This window comes from Sciurus vulgaris (assembly GCF_902686455.1).
Source record: "Sciurus vulgaris genome assembly, chromosome: 8".
Taxonomy (NCBI): domain Eukaryota; kingdom Metazoa; phylum Chordata; class Mammalia; order Rodentia; family Sciuridae; genus Sciurus; species Sciurus vulgaris.
This window is the reverse complement of record NC_136468.1, coordinates 134,615,814-134,626,330: the sequence shown is the minus strand read 5'-3', so window position 1 is coordinate 134,626,330 and position 10,517 is coordinate 134,615,814. Positions and strand designations below refer to the sequence as shown.

The 10,517-nt window shown below is 55.6% G+C and overlaps 1 long non-coding RNA gene across 1 annotated transcript; it reads left to right on the top strand.

The window, feature by feature from the left end:
• Positions 1–43: 43 nt before the first annotated feature.
• On the top strand, positions 44–3,156 carry LOC306668258. The gene is made up of 3 exons (XR_013765795.1): positions 44–205; positions 686–1,422; positions 2,531–3,156. It is a non-coding gene; the product is annotated as an uncharacterized lncRNA (long non-coding RNA).
• Positions 3,157–10,517: the final 7,361 nt, after the last annotated feature.

Sequence of the window (10,517 nt, the reverse complement as noted above, 5' to 3'; positions counted from 1 at the left end):
GCTCCTTCTTGCCTTCGGCCCCGGATTCCCCTTTCCCCCCTAGGTCTCCCTCAGATTTCCCATACCGCACATTCGCAGCCACCAGGACCAGGGTGGGGGTGAATTAGGATGGGGCCCTCCCTTGGCACCCCTTGGCCCACCTTCCCCACAGGTCCCCGCCCCCAGGAACTGAGACCTGGAAACTGAGGATCAGAGACCCAGAAAGGTGAGGTTAGTCCCAGATGCCTGGTTCCTTTAAAAGTATTCCGGTGCTGGTGCCAGGAGAAGCTCAAGGTAGGGAAACTGAGGCTGAGAGAAGGACGTTGACCAAGGTCATGGGATGTGGGCAGCAGGCAGGAGCTGGGGGCAGGTCTTGGGTAGGTTTCCTTGTCCTGTGATTGACACCAGCAGTTGACCTTGTTCCCCAGAATGGGGCCCAAGTCCTGGATCCTTCCTGAGCTTCTGTCACTCACTTTACAAATGGGAGCCATGGTCTTGAATCATGGCCCCAGGACCAGTGAGGGAGACATGGGGCCTGGAGCCTGTGGGGTCTGGTGTGAGGGCCTCTGTGTTCACGTGACTGCAAGTCACACTTAATGTGCATGCAGGGCTTTCCTAGGCCCAGAGCATGTGTGCGTGTGGGGGTGGGGAGGTGGCAAGTGTTTGAGGGAGCAGCGTGTGCATGCGTATATCTTTTTTCCCAAAGTGTACATGTGCCACCGGGTGTTCCTACGTGTGTTTTCCAGTCCACATGTAGATGGGCGAGGGTTAGGAGTGTTGGTCACCTGGGTATGCCATGGTTGTGAACTGGCAGGGGAGGGGGAAGGGGCCAGAGCCTGTGGGTAGGGGGGGTCAAATGTGCAAGTCCTTGGGCTGGGAGAGGTCTGGGTGTGTGTACAGGATGATGCTTTTCTGGCCTGGGTTGGCCTCAGTCTGGGTCTTATCCCTGAAGCCCCCACCAGAACTACCTCCCTGCCCCCTTGGGTCCAATCAGCCAAAGGCCCCAGCAGGAAAGCTGATTGCCACAGCCCTGCCTGGCCCTGCCCTTCCCAAGCTGATTACATTTTTCTACTTGTTTCTGCTTTTGTCGCTGATTAATCATATCCCTATCTCCGGGCCTGGAGAGAGGGGACTCAGTGAGCCAGTCCTGGGCCTCCGCACTTCTTGGACTACTCCAGTAGCACCCACAACGTGCAGAGAAACCAGTTGCTCCTGCAGCTGTCCATCTATTTGTCTCTCCAGGTGTATGGGCCAGCTGACTGCCTAAGAAGACCTGGGGCTGGAGGTGGGAGAGGACCCAGAAAAGTCCCCACTGCAAAGCTCTCCTCTTCCACCTGTTCCGTTATCTGATAATCCACCCTTGCAACTGAATGCTTTGAGCTCCTTTGGGATTTCTGATGGAGCAGAGATGGGAGGAAGAAAGAACACAGCACCTGGAGTCAGGTAGACTCCTGGTTCCTCCATCTGCCCCCTCCTTACCATAGAACTTTAATCATGTAGGGCCTCAGTTTCCCCACCTGTGAAGTAACAGCTGCAATGCCACCCTCAGGCAGCAGTGAGAATGAACAAATATAAAATATGAAAAATATGAGTGCCTCCTGGCAGTGCCTCCCTGCATCTCTTGGGAGTTTCCTATTAGAATGAACCCCCCTCCGGAATATGAATTAATAATAATTGTAGCATTGAGTATTGATTGAGAGCAGGAGCTGCAGTAGTCCTCAGTTTGTTAAGTGCCCAGGCTGCCCTGGCCCAGCCAGCCAGTTGGAAATTGGGCTAAGGGAGGGCTGAGGGGCTGGCAGGAAACCCAGCTCCCAGCAACCCCCTGGGAGGCTGCTGCAGAGCATGTTGGCACTCGCCTGATGGAGGGGCAGCTCCCCCTGAGTCCTCTGCAGTTCCTGGCTTTGCCACCCTGGCGGGGAATTTTCAAAAGGAAAGGACAGAGAAAGTCCCTGAGTGAATCAAGCACAAATCAAGTGAATCTCCCTAGGATGGCCAGGCCCTGTGAGTCTGTCCTGAGGGAAGGCTGGATATCCACGGAGACGTGAGCCTCCTCCCAGACTTTGGCCTTGGTCTGTGGCTAAGGGGTCTAACTGTCTATCTTGGGACCAGGGTACTGCCTGAGGCAGTCTCCTTCCAGGGCCTTCTGGGGAGTATATCTCTAACACTGTGATGCACCCCACTGCTTGGGCCATCTCTGTCACCCCAGTTCCCTGGTGGCTCAATCCCTGTCCTCTCCCCTGAGCAAAGCCACAGCCCGTGATGCTGACTTTCAATATAATGTGGGCAGCCGGTCAGCATCACACTTCCACATGCCACAGATGTACCTGCTTGGTGGGTACACAGGACACACCCAGGCTGTACATGTGACCTGTTCAGCCCCCGTTACATGCCTTGTCCCCAATTCATAGGCAAGGACATGTCTGCTGAGGGAGCTGAAAGGACCAGTTTGGGTTATACAGCCATAGAGGCAGAGCTGGGATTGGAGTCAAAGGCAGACCCTGGGACTCCAGGGGCCAGGCTGGGTCAGGCTGATCTCTCTGTGCTCTTCCAGGCTCAGCTGGAACCCTGCTGCCTCTTGGAACTACTGCTGACCTCCTCAGCCCTCCACTGCTATGCACCAAGGTTCACTGGGCAGACCCAGGGTGCCAGGCCCCAGATTCCAGGCCAGAACTCAGAGGATGGAACTGCTTCCACCTGGGGCTCACAGAGCAAGGGTCACAGGACTGAGTGGTATGGCAAGACTGCAGCTCACGTGCTCTGCTGACAGGTTGGGGGGTGCACATGTTTTTACAGAGGAACATGGTGGCAGGACTTAAAAAGTCTCTGGACATGGGGTTGGGAGGCAGTGAGTGTCATGAGCATTCAGAGCCCTACATGGAGAAGTCAGAGCTTTCTGTGTGACCTCTCTGAGCCTCAGTTTACTCAACCTATTAAATGGGAACACATCTAGCCCTTGAATGAACAATGAGATCCTGCATGTAAAGTGCTCAGCACACAGAATCTGGTGGCTCTTATTACAAATCTGGGCATGTCTAGGGGGAGGAACGAGGTTGGGCAAAAGCTCAGAAGTGCAGAAGATCGCTCTGGGCTCTGAAGGGTAGGATCTGAGTCTGCATCCCGAGGCCCCCCAGTCCCCATACCTGGCACAGGGCCGGACTGAGATTCATTCAATCTGCAGAATGAATGAGAGAATGAATGAATAAATGATTGTTCACCCACCCGCCCTCCGGCACGGCAGTCTTGTCCTCTCCTCTATACGTCACAGGAGCAGATGGCAGGATTGCAGGGTGTGAATTATGTCTGTCGCTCCCCCATCTGGGGAAGGTACTGCCGCCATCACACTGCACTCCCTGGGTGCCCACCGGAAGATGCGCAGGCCTTAGGCCTCCCCAAGAAGGGCCTCTGGGGACCTCACTCACCAATCCTTGACTCAGGGGACAAGAGACAACAGGAGAGGTGATCCACTGGAAACTGTGACTCTGGGAGTTTCCCCAAGTGGCAGAAAGGCGAGGAGAGAAAAGGGGAATCGCAGTGTCCAGAGGCCAAACTCCTTCCTCCCAAGACCAGCATTGTCCTTATCCTCCCCGAGACTGGGATCCTACTCCCTGGACACCGGAACCCTCTCTTCTCAAGACCAGCACCGGCTCCTCCTAGACCTCTCATCTGACACCCGCATCCTCTTGTCACCCATATTCAGCACCAGGGAGAGCTCCCAGCAGAACCCAGGGCCCAGCGCGGGTAAGATGAAGTGGTAGAGGGCCCTGGAAAGCCAGCCAAGGGCATCAGTGAACCCATTGTCCAGAGGAGGAAATCAAAGTGGAGGGAGGGTAAGCACCAAGTCCAAGGTCATGCCTAGATTATTGACTGCAGCCCTTCCCGAACCAAGGGACCTGCTGGGAGAGAAGATGCTGGGAGATGAGGAGGCACAGGTGGTAGGGAGGGGGTGTCCAGTGACAGCAGAGGCTCTGGCCTCTGCTCCTTGGCTGGAGAACAATATTGTTCCAAGAACTCGCTGGGGACAGTGTCTGGAGGTGAATAAAATATTCATTGTCCCGGCAAACTCATGCAATCACTTGATGAATAATGGAATTTATAGACTTGCAGATGCAAGCTGGGGCCGGGAGAGGGTGCAGTCCAGAATCTGGGGGCTCCTGTCTGTTTGATGCCTGCCCTATTCTGGCCACCCTCTCTGAGCCCTCAGAGGCCCAGCTCCTAATGGTGGTGGGTGTGTACAGAAGATCAGGGAACAAAGTCCATATGGGGAAAATAGGGCAAAGGGGACAGGTCCTTAAAGTTGTTGCTCCTTGAGAAGCAACTCGGGGTTGGCGAAAGAGCACTAAAGGTAGAGTGTGAACGGAATGAAGCCTGACTACTATCACTAGCTCTGTGCTTGAGTGTGGCACCTGTCCTGGCCTCAGTTTTCTCTCCTGTAAAATGGGGTGGATGCTACCACCACTCAACCTGCTGCACAGATCTACTGAGATGATGGAGTTCACAGTGCCAGGCTTCTGTCCCTGAATCTGGTCCTTTTGAACCTCCCTCACTGGTCTCTAGAATCCCCTGAGCCTGGGAGTGATCTTACCTGGCTTCCCTGGGTGGAGCTGGGAAGCAGGGGAGATGTGTGGCCTCAGAAATGGAGAAACTTCTGGCCCTCCAGGCAGGTTTGAATCCATAACTGGAAACGAAAAACAAAAACAGTCCATCCAGGCACACAGGTCCTTCTCTGAGATTCTGCTCCCACTAGTTTTGCCGGGCTGGGGATTGAAACCAGGATCTCACACCAGGAAAGCACTCTAACAGGGGAACCGTATCCCCCAGCCCTTTAAAAAATTTTTTTTAATTTTGAGATGTAGTTTCACTAAGTTGCCCAGGCTGACCTCAAACTTGGTGATTCACCTTCCTCAGCCTCCCAAGTAGCTAGAATTACAGACATGCACCCCTACTCCCAGCTGGGCAAAGCCATCCATTTTTTTTTTTTTTTCTTTTCTTTTTGTACCAGGAATTGAACCCAGAGGTGCTCTACCATCCCCAACCCTTTCTAATTTTTTGTTTTAAGACAGGGTCTCACTAAGCTGCTTAGGGCCTCTCTAAGTTGCTGAGGCTGGCTTTGAACTTGCAATCCTCCTACCTCAGCCTCCATAGCCACTGGGTTTACAGGCGTGTGCCACCGCGCCCAGCCAAGACCATTCTTGATCAGCACCCTAGGAGCGTCTAGAGGCAGCCAGGGTGAGAATCCATGCTCTCACCTGCAAGGATGGAACTGAGGCTGGGCAGAGGTGAGAGGAGCTTGGGGGTGTCCTGCCTAGGAAACAGCAGAGATCCTTGTCCCTGATCCTTGTCCCTTGTCCCTCCGGGAAGTGGGATCCTTCACCTGGGGCAGGATGGGAGGCTGCCCCAGGGATCAGGACCCTGAACGAATGGGAAGGGGACCATGGTTACCACTGCCCAGGTCCTTGCTCCAGTCTCGCTTCCTGAGTGACAGCTGTGGCAGCTGGTAAGAGTTGAGGCGCGAGACAGCTCTTAATTGCTCTGGGCTCCCTAGATTCCTGCCATAGTCTGTTGCCTCTGATGAGAAGCTGGACTGACTGCCCAGGTCAGCTGCTCCCCCAAGGGATACCACATGTCCAGCCAACCCAGGTGCCACAGGCTGGGGTGATGGGTCACCTCTGCTGGCCAGGATGTCAACACTGTGGATCAGGGTGAGCCTGCTGTACCCCTCCTGCCTAGATCTCTTTGTGTGACATAAAGGGCTTGTGTGTGAGCTCAGAGGTTGAAAACTGCAGAACCGTGAGGTGGGCTGTGTGGCTGCACGTGGCACACGCTGCTCACACTTGTGGCCGCACCTTCTGGGCAAGTTGTTAGGCCTCAGATTCTGGGAACCTCCCTAGGGAATAAGGGAACCTATAACCCATTTCTCAGAGTGAGTATGGAAAGAATAAGGTACAAAGGCACTGAACCCAGGGTCCAGGACAGCACAACATACCAGCAGTGTCTCGCAACGCCACAGACCCCTACCCTCAGCTCACCTCCTAGGTTTTCAAGTTGGCTGCCTCCCCAGTTCCCTGACCCGACTCCCACCCTGTGGGCCCTGCGCCTCTTGTTTTCTAGAAGCACCTCCAGGGTAAGGGGTGGAGAGCATGAGACTGAACACTCCAAATTCTTTTTCAAGGGGAACTGACTCCAGGATGCAGCCTGTTCGCATACCACCAGGGACAGGGTGCTCTGCCCGCCGGAGGCAGTGGCCAGTACTGGTCAGGTCCCTGGGGTTTGTTTGCCTTTGTGCTCACAGATCTCCCCTGCTTTGAGACCAAGCACTGAGGGCCTCTAAAGGGGCACCTGCTTATCACGTAGGAGAGGGATGGTGCTAACCTGTGCCTGCCCATCAGAGTGCCACCTCCATGCTGTGGGACATTGTGTGAGGTTGGCACCTTGAACCTGTGGGCAGAGAGGGTTGTGATGATAGAAAGAGGGACAGGAGGAGCCAGGGACAGGTTTTCAGATGAGGAACCTCCACTTTTAAATTTTTATCTTTAATTTTTTGGTACAGGGGACTGAACCCAAGGGTGCTTTAACCACTGAGCTACATCCCCAGTCCCTCTTTTAAAAAAAAAAAAAAATATTTTTAGTTGTAGATGGACACAATATGTTTATTTTATTTTATGTGGTGCTGAGAATTGAACCCAGTGCCTCACACATGCTAGGCAAGCTCTCTACCACTGAGCTGCACCCCCAGCACCCCCAGCCTTTTTTAATATTGTACTAGAGGCAGGGTCTCACTGAGTTGCTTAGGGCCTCACTAAATTGCTGAGGCTGGCTTTGAACTCACGCCCCTTTCCTCCTGAGCTGCTGGGATTACTGGCGTGCACCACTGCGCCAGCAGGAATCTCCACTTCTCATCCTAGGGCTCAGTTGCTTAGATTAACCCGGCCCTGAGACTGGCACGGAGGATGGATAGTTTTGTCCATGGTGAATGCATGAGAGGTCTGGGCTGGGGACACTGCCCAGGGAGGGGCTAGGCTTGGGTTGCTCCTCAGCCCACTGCCACCACCAGTTCTACAGAGAACTGGGCTATAATCCTTGGAAGTCCTCAGGGGCTCAGATTGGGATGCCAGGGGTGGTAGATGGAGGAACGTCCTCTGGGACTAAGCTAAGCCCATGTCCCTGGCCAGCCCCCAGCCCGAGGGTCAGATGCCTGGATGCCTGCAATGCCCGGGTCATGTACAGCCTAAGTGATGATAAAATCGACAGCAGTTTAATTGGTAATTTTAATCCTGGACAGAACAGTAATGGCGTTACTAATTGGATCGTTAGAGATTTGTGCTTTATGACTGTGTAATTAGAGAAGCTGTGGGGGGCCAGGGTAAACTGGGGAGCCATGTGGGGCCAGGGGCAGGCTAGCTGGGTCACTGCTAGGACCTTTCAAGTTGGGGCTCTGGGGTGGCTGGGGGAAGGAGGCTTGGCCAGGGGTCTGCACGCAGCCCTTTCTAGGAACAGGTCCCATCCCATCAGGAGGAGGAGGCCTTGAGGAGCAGCACACAGGGACCCCAAAGCTCATAGCCCAGTCCTGTAGAGAACAGGGGCTGAGGGTTCCCCAAGACCAGGCTCTCTGTGTCCCCTGGGCTCAGCATGGCTCAAAGCAGTCTCACCTGTGGGCTTACCTCATGCGGTGCCCAGGATCCCTGTCTGCACAGAGGAACCCCAGCCCTGTGCCCTCACCCCAGTGGCTTCCAGAACTCAGGACAACCACACCGTATTATTATTATTTTTGCAGTACTGGTATTGAACCAGGGCCTTGCCTATATCAGGCAAGCGCTGTACCCCTGAGCTACATCTCCAGTCGCCAGAGGTCTTCATTGTAGAATGAGGATTCTTAAATCCCCCTACCCCAGTTGTTTTTCACAGGGTGAAGCTGAGGCACAGGGGGGCAGGGGACCCCCTTGTGTGTTCCACAGCTGATCTCCTACCGCAAATGTAAGGCACATACTCGCCCTGGACCCCCAACCTGTGGGCGCTCACACATGCCATCCACACCCACGTGAGGGGGCACGTAATCTGACCTTCCAGGGCCTGGAGAGGGGCTGGGGTCCTGGCACAGGGGGCAGACATGTGAAGTGCCTCAGGGAGGGGTAGGTAGAAGAAGCGTCCTTTGGATGGAGTTGACAGGACTGGAACTGTACTTGGCACTTGCTAAATATATGCTGGATTGATAAATAAAAGACAGAATAAAGGAGAGACGAGGAAGAAATGAGGAAAGAGACCAGGGCAGAGGGCACCTATAACATGCCCAATCCAGTGGTCCTCCAAGACCCTCCCACTGACCTTCTAGCATCTTCCATTGGTCACCTAATCTACCCAATCTCTCCCCTAAACTCTGGAATGGTGCCCTTCCAGTCATCCCATGGCACCCAGCTTTATTCCAAGGAAAAGTCCCTACAGAGGCCCACAGTACCTCCTCCCCCACCTCCTCACCTCACTCCGCACTCTTCCAGCTGCCTCACCTGGCCCCTCATGGCTGACTACCAGGCACCTTCCTGCCCCCAGGCCTTTGTACTTGCTGTGTCCAGGAATGTTCTTCCCCCAGATCCCTTCATGGCTCACTCTTTTGGGTCTTCACTCAAAAGACACCTTCCTAATGGACCTTCTTTGGCCACCCTAGCTTTAAATCAAACAAACTGAGATGAATAATGCCTCTTCTCCCTGGGCTGCTTTATTGGCCTGGTTTGCATTTACCACATGGTAATGCAGCCAACTCGCCTTTCTTGCCTGGTGCTGTCTAGCGTCAAGACACACAGTAGGCGCCTATACGTGATTGTTGAATGAATCGAGAACAGGAGGGTCTTTACAGAGGCAGCCCTGGGAGATGAGGGCAGGTGGTGGGGGTGTGAAGAAGATGGGAGGCTGACATGGGGCCAGGGTAGCGACGGGACACCTGGGCTGTGGGCCCTTTCCTTCCGGCTGACCTGGCTCCCACCGCCGTGCAGCAGCTCAGTCAGGAGGTGATACCCCAGCGACCTACATCAGCACATTACTCAGGGAGGCGGTGGCGGGTGGGGGGGGGGGGGGATAAAATCTCTGTCCTCCTGCCAAATGCTGCAGAGCTGTACCACCTCTGTCCCCTCCACTTACAAGGCCATCAACCTGACCTCGCTCCGCTTCTGCCAGGTCACCCTGGGGACCTGCCTTTGTCTCATTCATACCCCCCTGTGGGGTAGCCTGTGGGACCCCAAGAAGACCCCTTCCCTGCTGGCCCTAGATCCCCACTCACAGGCAAACGACTGTGTTAAATCCCACCATCGGCCTTGAGGTTGGTGGCACCAGAGCACAGCAACGCCCTGCCCACCCGCCTGGCCCCGCCGCCTCGGCTTGGCCAGGTGATGTATGGCCACTAGCCCAGCCAGGAAGTGACAGAGATGGATGGGCAGTGCTGGGGGCAGGCTCAGAGCCAGGTGCTGCTTGCCGGGGGTGGGGCGGTGCCTGGCTCCGGAGAAAGCCGTTCCGGGAACGTCACCTCCCTGACCGAGGGCAGATGTCTCGGGCATGGCTCCCACACTCTGACCCTCAGTGCGGGGCAGAGGGAGCAGGGAGCTCTTGTCCCTTTATGGAATCTCTCCAGGCCTCAGTTTTCTCATCTGCAAAATGACCAAGGAACATCCACGGGGAGGCAGCAGTGGGGATCCACTGAGAAGCACATGCAGCTCAGCCCCCAGACGCAGGCGCCATCTGCCCCTCCAACCCTGGCAGGCCCGTCCCTACCACCCCTCTGCCACCTCCCCACCGGACCCCCTTCTCTTTCCCTCTCTTGGCCTATGAGAAAAATCACAGAGCCAGACGTGGATGGGATCTCCAAAAGTTTCCAGTTTGCCCTTCCTCCCCATTTTCCAGAATGGAAAACAGGTCGTGGGGAGGTCTAGGGAGACCTCTCAGGGTCAGTCCTGAAAGAAGCCCCCTCCCCACCGTGGACGTGGGAGGGCGGCGAGTGGCAGCTGCCTCCACTGCTCAGCAGGTAGGGAAGGACAGGCAGGACAGCGCCGAGCACAGGGAAGGGGGCTGGGGGCCGGTGCAGCTGCTGCGGCCGAGTCAAGATGCGCCAGACGCCTCCGTGGGCTCTGTCTGCATCCAAGGAGACCAGGACACTGGGCGGACGGACGGTGTGTCCTTGCAGGCTGGGCCTGGAGGAGGGATGGGAAATGGGGGGGTCATTCTGGGAACCGGGGCTGCCTGCAGGGCTGGGCGGTGTCTCCTGTTGTCTGCTTACCTGCCCTGCTCCCCAGAGGAGACTGGACCCCACGTGGGGCCTCCAGTGGCTGTGGGCCTATGACACGGACGCACACGCTCAGGTCTGTGCGGTCAGTCGGTGCAGATGCGTGCATCAGTAGCTGGGTGAGTGTGCACACGTGTGTTTGTGCTCACTGGATGTGAGGTACATGTGTCCACTCAGGGGACTGAGATCTGCCTGGAGAACCCAGAGCCAGGACAGAGCAGGAGCCCAGTCAGGACAGACGCCCGTGTGCCAGTGGCAAGGCGAAGGCATGGCCCTC